Source organism: Podarcis tiliguerta (assembly GCF_965153285.1).
Source record: "Podarcis tiliguerta genome assembly, chromosome: 3".
Taxonomy (NCBI): Eukaryota; Metazoa; Chordata; class Lepidosauria; order Squamata; family Lacertidae; genus Podarcis; species Podarcis tiliguerta.
This window is the reverse complement of record NC_139536.1, coordinates 65754269-65769508: the sequence shown is the minus strand read 5'-3', so window position 1 is coordinate 65769508 and position 15240 is coordinate 65754269.

Sequence of the window (15240 nt, the reverse complement as noted above, 5' to 3'; positions counted from 1 at the left end):
ATAACCCAGTGTATATCTGTATTGAGTATGATATTGTTTTTATACAGTGGTACCTCAGGTTAAGAACTTTATTCATTCTGGAGGTCCATTATTTGATTTTACAAGTGTAAGGTTATAACAATACCAAGTACATACAGTGGTAACTCGGGTTAAGTACTTAATTCTTTCCGGAGGTCCATTCTTAACCTGAAACTGTTCTTAACCTGAAGACCACTTTAAGTAATGGGGCCTCCCGCTGCTGCCGCCGTGCCGCCACTGCACCATTTCTGTTCTCATCCTGAAGCAAAGTTCTTAACCCAAGGTACTATTTCCGGGTTAGTGGAGTCTGTAACCTGAAGCATCTGTAACCCGAGGTACCACTGTATATGAAATTGGTTTATAGCTGCTTTTTACTGGTAAGCCAAGATGTTTCATAGAAAGATGATACATAAATGTATCATGCATCAGGCCCACTGGCAGACCAACTCTGAATTACAAAGATGTCTGCAAATGTGACATTAAGGCTGGCAACACTCTCTCTCTCTCTCTCTCTCTCACACACACACACACACGTGTGTGTGTGTGTGTGTGTGTGTTACAAAGAAGAAATAGGCCACATTGTTAAAGTTAACTCACCCTCATCCAAAAGTTCTTAGATCTGCCCCACTTCAAAGATTAATGCAACTCGGCTCCTCAAACTCAAAAAAAGGAGAAAAGACTGGGGTTGAATACTAAACTTCACTGTGCATGTGCTATTCTATATATGGTAAGGCTGGCTCACCAAAAGGCATATCATATCAGCATGAGCTGTAGAGTACTCTAATTTGTAGGAAGCTGTTGATAACCCAGGTTCACAGAGTAGCTAGTTATAAAGAACGCTTCTTCTGACAGCAATACTCCTGTCTGACTTCCAGGCTGATAACTGTGATGAATTGTGATCTACAAGGTTGTGTGACAATGCCTTCATTCATTTTTTTCTTCGTATCTATCAAGCTTGAATTGTTTCCTTTCTTTGGCTGCTGTTCTTTGAATTACCTCTGTATCTTGAATTTTCATCATCTTTCATTGTGTCAGTCATGGGTGAGCAACCTAGTGGTGTAGTTAGGAAATTTTAGACTTAATGATCTTGGGTGGGGGTGGAGGGATTTATCTTTACTTCACTTGCTATGGTAAGCCAGTCCTGCTGAATTTGGGAGCCTTCTTGCTCATTCTGCTGAGAACGGTCCTTGAGTTCTACCTTAAAGTCATTCCCAAATAACACAACTGGATCAACATGAATGCTACATCTGACACATGTGGTGATATGGAGGAGGACCTTTTCACTGGTGGCTGAAATATCACAGGCTCAAGCAATGTTTTTCTGATAGTCATCTTGGGGAAGAACGACACCAGCACTCCATGCATTAGCACCAGTGACCACACATTGAGGTGGTAGACAATTCTGTGTACTTGGGCTCCACCATAACCAGCAATCTCTCCATTGAAACTGAGCTGGACTTTGACGCTGAGCATGTTGGCAAGGCAGATACAGCAATGGCTCACCTCTCCAAAAGGCTATGGGAAAATGTAATCCAGTACCAAGATTAAGGTCTACCAGGCTTGTGTGTTGAGCACGCTGCTTTTTAGAAGTGAGTCATAGGCAACTTACAACCATCAGGAGCAACATCTCAATGCCATCCACATGTCCATGTGTCAGGATTTTGGGTATCACATGGCAGGACAGAATTCCCAACAGAGATGTGCTCTCCCAAGCCCACATTCCCAGCACGTTCTCACTCCTGTCTAAGCGACATCTACGCTAGTTTGGTCATGTCCACAGAATGGAAGATGGCCGTATCCCCAAGGACATGCTCTATGGGAAGCTGTCTTTTGGCACCAGGCCAATTGGCAGAACAACTCTGTGTTGCAAAGATACAGCTTGAATCATGCTTCTTCAAATGCTACTTCAGTGATCTTAGAGCTTTTAATTTATTGTGGGGGCTTTTTCTTTTTATGTGTAAATGGTTTTATTCTTTTTATAAATTACGTTGGTGATATGATTGAAGGGTGCTATAAAAATACTAAATAAACAGGCAAATGAATACAGGCCACATATTGAGATGATGCTGAACTGAGCAAGCCAGCATCAGTTTGGTTGCTTAGCTGTTCTGTGCCTAGTATACAGCTAGATGTAGCACCGTTTGCAGTGATTATGCTTGGAAACATCTGTCTTCTGCTTGCTTATTTATTTATCTATTGCTGAGAGTCGGAGCCAGCCAGGTCCTCAGGTGTTATTCAGGAAAGCTCCATTGAAGTCAGTAGAGCCGCACTAATTTGCATCAGGTGAAAAATCTAGCTTTCGGTCCATTGCTTTGTTTAATCCATGTTCTTTAAAACTGTCCTTTACAACAGATTGCAGATGTTGGCTATCATTTGAAAACAGCACAGCTGGATTGATTCAAACATTTATTTTTAAATGCGCACCCAGTGCCAGGATGTGTTGTTCACCCTTGCAGCCTACAAAGCAGAACTGCTTCCTCTTAAGACCCACATAAAGGAGTATGGGAGAGAGAGTGTGCGTATTTGGAGAGGGGGTTGTTTCAGTTTTCAGGGTTTGTTTAAAGTTTTTGCCCATTTCCTTCCTATCTTGTTTTGCCACTTGGTTGGACACAATATGTTTCCCCCCTTTGATGCAGCGAAATGTGGAAATAAGCTGGAGGACTCGACACACATCTCCAAAATCACTTCTCGTCTCCCGTAGTGCTGCTTTCCCTCCATATTGTTCCAACATCATCATCTTCACTTTGAGCAGAAAGCTGAGGGTTTGTAAAAATGGTCTTTCCAACCTTCTTCTTACTGTTTCCTTTGAACTGGTGATTCAAGACTTTTCCTTTGAAACTGGTATAGGAAGGTGAGGATTATAAGAAACTGGGAAATGAACCAACCCACCCACCAATATATCAAGATATGTATGCCATTTATTTCAACAAGGAGAGAAATCCTCTGGCTAGAATTGCAGTTTCTGGTTGCTCTGCATCACACTATTATAGTAGTTTCCTTCATTCATGCATTACTTCAGGGGTGAGGAACCCCAGGCCCAGGGACCTAATTAGACCCTATGGAGATAAAGACCTCTCTATCCAGCTCTTGGGACTTTCTCCAGACTGTGCCCCACCCCTGAATGCTTACATACTGCCTTTGGCAGTGGAGTTGGAACATTGTGGGTAGCAGCCATAGAGAGCCTTATCCTCCATGAATTTGTCTAATCCTTTTTAAAGCCATCCAATTGGACAGCACTACCCTTTGTGAAAATGAATTCCATAATTTAACTATGCACTGAGTGAAGAAGTGCTTTATTTCATCTGTCCCGAATCTTTCAGCACTCAACTTTATTGAATGACCCCATTCATTACAAGAGAAGGGTGCCAGAAGATGAAGGGCCAATGTCACATTGTAATTGTAGCCACACACAAGTGATTTCTCACACTGGGGATACATGAAAACATGTGAAAAATATGCATTCCTGTAAAAAATATTTCCAGAGGAGCAGTTGTGTTGGTCTGTTGCAGCAAAAATGACAATAATTCTTATGGTTGTTTAAGAACTGTGCATCAAGATAAGCTTTGCATCTGAAGAAGTGGTCTCTAACCTGCAAATGTTCAAACATGTACAAACGTACAAAAAACAAAACAATAATCATGCTTTATAAATTATGTTTAAAAAATAGTCCTAGAAAATGCTACAGAGGAACTGTATGGTTAGTACTAAGACCATTATATTTCACTTTCTTACTTTTATTTCTCTGTTCACCTAACTCACTAAGGAAGAAGAACATCCATGTTCCTCCATGTTTGTAAAAACAATGAAATTATGCCATACTGCCAAAAATGAATCTACATTTGCCCTGCATCACTTTAAACTTGTGTGTCAATTTAACAAGTAGTGTCCCTTCTCAGATCTTTTAGTGCCAGGAGTCTATAGTTACTCCAGAGAAGTTATGCTGCCATGTCACCAACACTTTGGCTGCTGATAATAACTTATCAGCTCCCTACTTTTCAGATATCTATTCTGCCCCCAAAAAATAAATTTAAGAACTAATTGTGGAGCGGGTTGTATAGCTTGTCTTGTAATAGTACTAATTTCATTTTTAAAAAATGTTTCCAATACCCCTTTACTCTGTGGCATTTCTATCATACATGAATATATGTTTCAATAACCTGATATCCTCTCCAACACAGAGGATGGGGACTCACCAAGCGGGCGGCTCAGTTCGGGGGCGGCTTGTGAACTGGTTAAATGACCCCCATGGGCCGCTTGTGGTCCATGGGCCTTAGGTTGCCTACCCCTGGTGTAGATTCTCTATTCTATAAAAGCTGATAATCTCTGATCTGCTGTCATGGAATCCAGTAAAGGTAACTTCAGTTTTGCGCAGGTTTCATTTAGGGTACTGCTATTATTTGGCTATGAATTCCAGTTGAATCTCCTTCATTAAAGAAGAAGCAAAAGGAAAATGCTTTCTCCAGGAATCCAACGGCGATTTTAGTGGGGGAGGGGGTGCTTAGTGTGATCCAACTCATATAAATTTTAACATGGCATCTTACTATTGTTTATTTATTGCTTCATTGCTTGCATTTTATTGTTTCGACTTATGCAAACAGTTCTGGAATCATCGGATCAAAAGCAGTACATATTTTTTTGCAAACCAACAAATGGATTAAACGCAAATATCTGTTAATCATAATAATATAAAGCTCCCTGTTATCAGACAGGTTAAAAAATGAAATGGATAAATCAAAGAGAGAAGCGCACACAGAAACACTGTGCTGTGCAGAAAACAAAATTGGAAACGGGCTCTCCACATTCATGGTACGTCGGAAGAAAGATGAGAACACAAAGAAATAACACATGTATAAATATTTGTCGAGATAAAAGAAGCAGATAATCTTAGGCACAATGGCCTTCTACCCCTCAAGATTCAGCCAATTACTTATCTAATATTCATGCTGGAATTCCAATTAAATGTAAGAATTGTATTCTATTTATGACCCACACAAGAAGGAGCAGAGGTGGTGGCGGTGGGGGGAGTAGTAGATCTCTACAGAGAAAACAAATTAACAAATTATTGTTCAAGTTTCAGCTGCAAAATTAGGAAGGGTCCATGGCTCATTGGCAGAATGCATGCTTTGCATACAGAAGCAAGTTTTGCACACCACACAGAGTTCCTTGCGCCTTTCCTCTGACCTTTTTAATGGAAATGTAGAGCAGAAAGGGACCCTGAGGGCCATCTAGTCCAATCCCTTGCAATGCATTCATTTAGGGGTCGAGAAATGGCATTCCACCCTTTCATTCCCAGTCATTTCTTTCTCTCTAATTTTGCTCTCCAACTTAACCAAAGGGGGGATACCAGCCCTCCATATCATTACCTTCCTGGCAACAGAAGCATTTAGAAAGAGGAAAAAATGACTCCAGCTTCTCACTTTCTTTTCATCTGCTCTTGACTGTAGTCTCCAGTGGATGAGAGTTCTTCAAGTTAAAAACTGGCCAAATTTGGGTGATCATACATATATCAGCTTAATCAGCTAAGTTACAATTCAGCCTTTTGCCCCCCATCCAGCCCCAAGTATCCTCACTTTACAGTGTGCCATAATAAAATACAGAAGTCTCTAATTAACCACTGTTTCCCATGTTATCCAATTCAGGAAACTATGGTTATCAGCTTTGAAACGAGTCAAGATACTAAACCATGATTTGAAGTTTGTGTAAAATTATGGTTTGTTCTGAGCTATAGTTTCCCAAATTGCATAAAATGGGAAACTATGGTTAATTGTGGAGGTACACGTTTCATTAAAAGAAGAGAAAGGGACGTATACACAAGCAAAAGGCCCATTCATATTTCAGCTTATTAACCCAACATATGATCAAACAAATCGTTCAGTTTCAGGCTAAACTACTGCCTGTGCTATACATGACCTGTCCTTTAAAAGCATTCTGAAACTTCAGCCGGTGCAAACGTCCTGGCTCTATTATCAGCTAGAGTTAGCCAATTACAACATATTACACATGTTTTGCTTAGGGTGCAGATCCTCGATGGCTAGAGACAGGTCTCTTAAGCACCATGTTATTCAACACGTTTCTGCATAAAAGCACTGTGTTTAACATAGTGCTTTGCTGAAAGTTGGGTCTGCAACTGTTTCAGCACATTTGTGATGGCTGGGATGAAGGAAGAGAAACGGGTGAGCAAAATCCTTTTAACCTTCATTGGGCTGAAGGAGCTATTTAAAATCTAGACCATTTAAGCAAAGGTGGACTTTCCTCCCTTGCTTCTCTTTCTACACATTCCAGAACCTCTGTGTGTTCTGGAACCTCATTTCTACAGCCAACATGCATACATACATATGTTTCCTCAGTATGTCACTAAGTGCTAGCTATCCCAAGTGGATAGATTGCTGAGTGGTTGTGCTCAGGTCCTGTTTTCAGGCTTTCCACAGGTATCTGGTTGGCTCCTGTGAGGACAGGATGTTGAACTAGATGAGCCATTGGCCTGATGCCACCAGGCTCTTCTCATCATCAGCAAACAATGCTGGTAGATCTCAACACTGCAGCCTGCACCAGACATGCATAACCTCATTTATTTAAGTAGATGAAGCAATGTTTGAACAACCTGTTCTAACTTATTGCTCAACTCCTAGGAAAGACTTTGAATGTGGCTGAGAGTGCTGCTGCTGCTGACAGTTTGTGACAAGGAAGTTTCTTCTTCCCTGTCAAGGTTACCCTTATTTCCAGCAGGCTCTGATGCTACCAGGGGAGCTCATATAATGAACTCTTTATGGCAGATTATGTTTTATGGCCATGCATTCATTTAATGTGTTCTGCCTTCAGTAAAATGTGTAATATGTATGAATTATAATGGCTTGTACATAAATAGCGAATCTGCCTTCAAACATCTCGGAGTTGTGCTTATGTGATTTAATTAAATGCTTCGCCATATTCCCATGAGCCAGGCAAGGATCTGCAGATGTAACTGTTCCCAGGGCTGTGTGAGCTTTCTAAAAAGGGACAGTTTGGTACCCATAGCAGAATGGTCCAAACCCTCATATGGCACATTAAATACACCAGCCCCTGGATACCTTTGCACTATGTCAGCAGCGTAGTTCAATGGCATAACCTTGTGTGTTATGAACATTTTAATGGATCTTAATGGTAACTTCTCCAGCACATTACCTCATTCTGAAATGTTAGGGCAACTTTAGCTCTAAGAAGGAGTTCAGTCCCCATCATTCATGAGCTGCCAAGAACCTTCCCTGGAGCACCACAGTTATGGATCGGAGAAAGATGTACAGTTAAATGTGCAGCTCATTAAGCAATCACCGGTCTTAAGAGACCATATCAAAAGGTCTGTGAAATGCACAGCAGCCCTGTTGGTTAGTTCTTTTCCATTAACCAATTGCCCTTTCTAGTCCTCTGGGTGGTTACAGAAGACACATTTCACAATAACTCTGCAGGAATAATAAGCAATTGAAGATGCATAGGAGCAGATCCATCATTACCTAGGAGAGCATTGGTAAGAGAGAGATAAGATATACAACAATGGCCTGCAGAAGTTTATGTAGGGTGCTTTTAAAAAAGTGTTGCCTTTGTCAAAAACCTATGCAAAACCTATTTACATAAATGTCCAATATAGCAATTGTCAATGTTTTCTTGCTGCTATAGGAATTGTTCTGAGTTTTATATTTATCCCATTTTACTATTTTGACTGGTAGAAAATGTATGCCACATCACACTGTTAAGCCTCACAGTATGTAGAAAGAGGAGAGGAGAAGAAAAGGGAGGTATTTGTGTGCACTCCAGGACTTCCAGCTCTCCTTTCTGTTTGCTCACATTGTTTTCCTACAGCTTGTGTACATTTCTGCACATCTAAATCAAACAACTGTAGCTTTATCAACTATTTACAGACCTGCGTCTTCATTCAAGCTGAGCTTAGATATTTCTCATTATTATTACACCAATGGGACTGCCACTATCTTCCATAGGTAATGCTGGATTTGGGGTGGGAGATGAGGGATGAAGTCATTGTGTTAATTAAGTACTGCTTCTAAATGCTGCTGTTGTTTTTGAAAATAATAATATTAGTCATACTTATATCCTGGCTCTGGGAACTGGATATCAGAATGATATTGGTCTGTGCTGTATATATTTGGCTTGTACAGCAAATGGATGATTCTCCCAAGTATTGGATGAGCTTAAAGTTGAAATAAAACATGCAAATAGGGAGGTGATGAAGAGGGTGACTGAAAATCAAGATTGCCTGTTGTACAAACCATAAGCTTTGCTTTCTCATAAAACATTTCAAGGATACAAACTATCCCTCCCCCACCCCCTCCATGAAGAAATAGTTCAAAACTAATATTTCAGCAGCAAATGCAATGCTCTTTTCCAGTGTTTGAGTTAAACATTAAGCTAGTGGATTTTGACACAGAATCACAGGGAGAAGAAGGGATCAAAATACTGTGGAGCCCATTCCTGTAGCCCCAAACAGGACTTTCCCCACATCCACTCTACATAGGTTGCCACACATAATCCAGAGCACATTGTGTTGAAAGGGGGAGCAAAGGATGTGTGCTTCACTGAGGTGCCTACTTTGCACAGAGCAAACAGCACCTGCTAACTCAAGCAAACAAGTCAAGCTACTGCTGCAAGAGAAGCAGTCATTACCTGCCCCAAAGGTGATGAGCGGTTACCATCAGGCAAACCTCCAGAAGGAGGAGGAGAAAATATTAATAGGAGCTCTCCAAGGTGCTGGACAGAGCTCTTTTCCAGCTCTGCTATCGGCAGAGGTTCAACAGACTTCCTTAAGCAAAGAGTACATTTTTAAACCAGATCACTGACATATATTTAGTCTATTGGATTAATATATACCTTCTTTGATTTAAGAAGAAATTAATTACACTGGGGTCATAAAGTGAATTCCTCAAGCAGATTTGGATTTAATCGCTCCAATACCTTTAAACAGAAAAAGGCTTATGGGCTTAAAAATGCCTTTAAGCAGATGAGGCCATTTATGCAGAAGATGAAATGTTCCCATTAAGCATTAGGGAACCACAAAATTTCAAGGGTGGCAAACTCAGACATCTTGTGCTGTCTGGATATAATATAATGGAACACTTGAGATACCAAGTGTATGAGAATTGTCTGTGCCACTAAACTGCTGGCATCCATCAACATGCAACAGTCAATCCTGCTAAGAAGACATAAACAAATTGTGTCAAATTATGAGGGGAGATGGACTTTTTAGCCTTTGCTTTAAGGTTCTTTGGCAAAAAAGGGGACTGGTAAGTAAATATTAAATTATAGATTATTATTTATTGTAAGTATTTTTATACTGCCCTTCAATCCTAGGGCAGTTTGAAAAAGTATAAAACAAAATGTTAATAAGAGAAAGAGGCCACAAAGAGCTAAAAACAGCATAGCACACTCAGTAGGATTAAAACTGCATTTAAAAGATTCAGGAAAACAATCAAGTCTTTGCCTGGTGCTAAAAGGACAATTAAGTAGGAACCAGAAGATCCTCTTTGGAAATAGCACAGCTGGGGCACTGCACTGAGAAAGCCCTCTGTCTGGTAGCCATCTGCCTTACCTTAGATAGCAGAAGCCATTCACTGAAGAACTTAATGAAAATCTTAATTGAAGGTAGGCACAAATGGAGAAAATCCTTCAAGTACAATGGTCCTAGACCAGCTAAATACAGTGGTAACTCGGGTTGAGTACTTAATTCTTTCCGGAGGTCCGTTCTTAACCTGAAACTGTTCTTAACCTGAAGCACCACTTTAGGTAATGGGGCCTCCCACTGCCGCCACACTGCCAGAGCACGATTTCTGTTCTCATCCTGAAGCAAAGTTCTTAACCTGAAGCACTGTTTCTGGGTTAGCGGAGTCTGTAACCTGAAGCGTATGTAACCTGAAGCATATGTAACCCGAGGTACCACTGTAAAGCATAACAAGAGAACCTTGATGCAGAATGGGAAGGGAAGGCACATATGCATTAATAGAAACCTTCTAAGACCCTTTAAACTTATGGCAAACTTTAGTGCACTGCTCATAGAATCTTTTTGTTTGTGTCTATAGAGCAAGAAAGATAAATATAGATCTTAAAAGTATGTTTGTAAAGCACAAACATACTCTGAACAACTTTGCTAATGTTTTAGATATTGCACTGCAATGCTTTTCTCATGATCAGAGGTGTATATTTGCATCTGCTTGGCTCTGCTCTCACTTTTTAATATATTCCTGGCTATCAGTCCATTATAATAGACTTGAGTGTAACATAAAGTGTACAGGATAAGTGTGACTTTGCTTCAAAATTTAATAAGAAGAGTAGAGAGCTTGGGAAAGAATAAATTGCTGTTTGCGAATACAAACACCTCTTTGCTGATCTGAAAGTGTGTCCAAAGTAATTACAAAGCATGAATTAGAAATGAATTGGTCTGGATTGTTGAAAGTCTCCCCAAGCACAGATATTTCTTCGTAGGAATGTTGACTGGAGGGGAACCCAGGTGTTAGACAATTCTAATCTACACTTTTTCCTAATACCAATCTTTATAGCAATGGGCTGCTATCTGGAATTGTTGCTTTGTTATTATAAATTATGCTGCATCTTTGGTACTCATTCTCCATGCTATCTTTTGTTATTATTAATATGTTATCAGATATATTTTTATCCATATTTATTCATACTCCAGTTGCTCTATATCATCTTCATCATCATTTACAGTAATAACCTATAATTGCAGCAACAGTGCTTGGAGATGATAGGTAAGGTGATATTCAACTTAGCTTTACAGAGAGTAGACCCATTGACATTAAAGGATCAAATTTGGTCATTATCATTAATTTCAGTGGGTGTATCTGAGTTTTAATACCACCCATAGAGAGAATAAAATATAAAACCATAATTGAACAAATTATTCACCAGTAGCTTCCTGAAAACTACCAGAGAAAGATATTGTGAATTCTGCTCTCTGTGGAGAATAAAAATGGGCATATGGGGAGAATAGGAAGTATGAAGGACTGACCTCCTCCTTTCTACCCCCTGCCCTTCCTCCTTTTTTTGCTAGTGAGAAAGGAATGCTTCGTTGTAACTTGAATAGTTTTGTGTGGTGTTCTGCTGCCTAGAAAATCAGACGGCAGTGCCCCTCTGGACTGTGCTGCTGTTATTATCTTGTGTTTTATGCAGTCAGTGATTTCTGGACTCACTGTGTCTGGTCATTAAAGCAATGCGGTATGCGAAATGAGTGTCAGCGTGTCAAGTAGATGTGTGAAGTGAACACAATTCAGGGTTGAAGGGTGTACAAACTGGGACCCTCAAAGTCACACTAAAATTCTGGACTTTCATTGGCGTAAATAACTCTGCCACTTTGGACAGTGATGACCTCCAAATAAAGCAAGAGACTTCCTGGGAGCTTGAATGTTTTTAAGATGGACTGTATGCATGCATGCATGCCCATGGCATTGAACATGGCTTTGTGTAGCTGCCTGCAAGCTGCAGTGTTTTGCCTTATCTAGGGCAATAATTCCAGTTATTGATGATGTTCTGTTAAAGTCAGGCCAAAGAAATCAAGAAGAAAGGCCTGAATTTTAGGAGCTTCTGGCATTTCCTTTCCTTTCCTCTTTATCCTTAAAGACTTAGCCGCCTAGCATATTTCTGCTCATTCCTCTTTGCCAAAACATGAAAAACCCTTGACTAATATGCTGAGCAAGAAGAAGCATTTCCCATGGCAGACTTGCAAAAATAAGCTATCATTTAATTGATGCATGCATACATTGCACAAGAGGCAAATCCTACGCCATGCTACGATGAGTTGTTCTTAAGTAATTTATTTGTAATTAAAATTAATTAGACCATATTGTGGCCCAGGCAGCTGCCAAATGTATTTTTAAGTTAGTCCCTCAAGCATATGCATATCACAAGCCAGTAAAGTTTGGGTTTTTTAAAAAAAACCACACAAAAAACCACACAAAAACTACTGCAGAGGTTCCAGAGCAGTTCCCATGAGAACAACTGAAACTACCCCTGACTGTTAAAATGCCCATCAGTGGAACCTTCATCTCATCTGAGACAGGTGTTGTCAGGCTCTGTTACAACAATCGTTACCCCATGGCACCCATTTTGCTTCATAAACCATAGCATCCATTTTGTGACTGGCTCCCAAGGCACATTCTCAAAATGTGCCCACTGTCCCCAAAAGACTGCTGGCATGTACACCAACCCATATGTTTAAGGAGGGATTTAATTTTCCTTCCCACCCTAGCAATACTTTAGGCAGCCCATTTCATATTTCCATTGGGACAGCATAATTCACAGCAAAGACCACGTAGTTATAATCAAAACTGAAAACACGTATGTTTCGTGGTTACTTTTTTATACCTCACAATAACTAGACGTTTAGGTGTTCTGAGGAATAATTGAATGTGATCTGAGTCACTGGAGAAGGCCTAATGGTGGCCTTTAAACATCTCAGCAATACAAAAGTCAGGGATATGCAGAAGGAATGTTTCATTTTGGGCAGAAAGCCTTGCGAGAATTCAAGGCAAAAAAAAGAAGAAGAGGGGGTAGGTTTATCAGTAGGATTTTTGTTGGGCTCTAGATGAAGGTTGAATGTTGTGTGCATGCTGTAATTTCTCTGCTAACTAGATCCCAGCTTTTGTAAAACAGATGACAAACTGGTTGAGATAAAAATGGGAAGACAGATGCTCAGGCCATTTGGGACAGCTGGTTTATCCCTTTCAATTTGCATTGCATTCAAGCAGGAGGTGAAAAGACTAGATAACCTCAAACCCTTTAGCCATTTATGAGAACATATTCCCACCCCCCTCTGGTGTGATTTTCTTTGCAACAGCCAAAGCTGGGAGGATATATTCCCTCAGTGTGAATTTTAAAAAACACACGCCGCAGTAATGTGACCCAGTGGCAGTAAATAATTCTGCCACCTGTACTTGAATGGAAATTCTGATGTCTTGTTTTTCATCTCTGCCACTGGTGTATCTTCCCTTAAGACAATATTTTATAACCCTTATAATGAAAATGATAATATGGCCTTGGTTTATTTATGGGGCGCATTTCTGCATGACTGGGAAAGTCTCCTCATATATTTTTTTGTATTATTAATCAAACCCCAGACCGATGTTAGTGCAGCAGTCAAAACCCAACAAATTATATTTCTACCGGGCATGGAGGGATTTTATAACCATAAGCAAATTTGCCACTATAGTTGTGACTAATAAAATTCACTTTATTTCACTGGAGGCAGAGGGTCATGAAACATTATGTGAGGTTAGCAAGAAAGCAAGAAGAATGGATGCAGACTGATATTTCCCCTTCAGGTACTTTACCGCCAAAAGTAAGACAGTTGAACTGTGGTCCCCCGTGACACAAGGCCAAGACTAAATGGAGGTATCTTGGCTTCTGTATCTGACAATTGATTGTTTTTCTCATATTTTCCAAGGATTTGGATTATTATTATGTTAGACTGTCATATTTTATAGATGAAAGGCTGTCAAAAGATTCCTAGTTGTTATTTTAGTTGTGAGGGGAAAGAAATAGTGTGGCTTTATGTGAGTGTTCTACTGCCTGTTGTATAGCATTATGAAACACACAGTTATGGCTGCATCCTGCAACTGCCATAAGTGCCAGAAGCCTTTATAGGCTGCCATGGACTAAAACTAAAGACAAGAGTTGATATATATGTCCTCCATGGAGATACCCCCAGATGGAATCTCCATGACAAATTCCTTCCATCTCCCTGGAATATGTAAATGTGGTTGCCTAGCAATTGGCTAAGTGTTTGCATTAGTTCTCTTGTTAAAAGTGAATACCTATCAAAATGCTTCTTAGGCTACAATATAACAGTTGAACGCGGGTGTGCCAGCTTGTACCCGCGACCGTGGGTGCCCAGGCTCATGGGTACCATGCAGTGTGCATGGCCCTGGCACTGAAATTTGTGGGTGCCCAGCCCATTTGTGAGGAATTTTGTGGGTGCTCGGGCACCCAGGGCCCCAGGGAGTTGGCACCTATGGTTGGACTCAGTTCCAATAATAAAATTGCTACTTCAGTGCCTTACCTAGAAGCAGGCATTTATACCAACGTAATGCCCTTGTGATGAATGACTTCTTCCAGGTCTGAAAAATGTAAAACTGTCATTAGCCCATTCTGCCCTAAGTTGTGCAGAAAGCTCTTTGGGGATGGAAAAAGAGCTTGTTTTGTCTGCTTTTCTCAGTGCATCAAACTGCATTGCTTGCAGACTGGAAGACAACTCCCAACTGGATTACTCACTTATCCTGATTTTGCAATCCATTTTAGGTGCAAAAAAAATACACATTTTAGGTAAAAGTGTGTATTTCATGTACAAAGTGTGGAGAAAATGTGTAAAAATGCACACAATGGGACAAAAAGGGAAAATACATAATACAGTGCAGATGAGAGGAGTGGAACTACAACTGAGTGACAATGAGACTGAAATAGCATGTGGCATGTGGAACATACCAGGTAGCCTCCCTAACCTAGAGAACTATTCTATCATTGCCCTGAATAATGGGGAAGGAAGAGAACAATAACAGCAGAAAATAGTACACATTTGTTATTGCTTAGCTGTCTGTAGAAGTGTCTCCAGTGATAGGTGTCGGGGCTGAGTTAACTACCATGGCTCCTTCCACCCAGCACCTCATGCTTCTGTTACAGCTTGCAAGTACCTTCCATCTTTTTCTATTGGGCTTCCAAGAACACATTTTCAGTATTTATGTTATTCCACTATCCCCCACTATAATGGTATGGAACGAAGGTGCCTTAGCACAGTCACTAAAAATTAAGGGGGAAAGCACATGTGGAAGCAGACCCAGAGGTATGTTTCTTCACATGACTTAAACTACAAATGGAAAGCCATAGGACCAACCTCACATAAGGCCAAGCTATTTGTGTGGATGAAACATCGCAGGATACAAATACAAGACAAAGCAAAATTTGCTAGAGCTTCCATTGTAACTGCACTTCCAGCTGCTTCTGGGATTACATTTCATAATCAAAGCAGTAAAAGGCTCTGGTGTGGATGGCTTGAACATGAAACGTGACATTAAGCAAATTGATCACATGACTTTGAAGGCACTTATTTAGGAATCAAAGTGTGCCTTCGTGTTAGCATGGAATGAGGGAAATGGGAATCTAACCAAACAAAACATAGTTTCAGACACCATGGCTCTAAGAATGAAGCTGCAGGATACGGTGGCCACATATGAT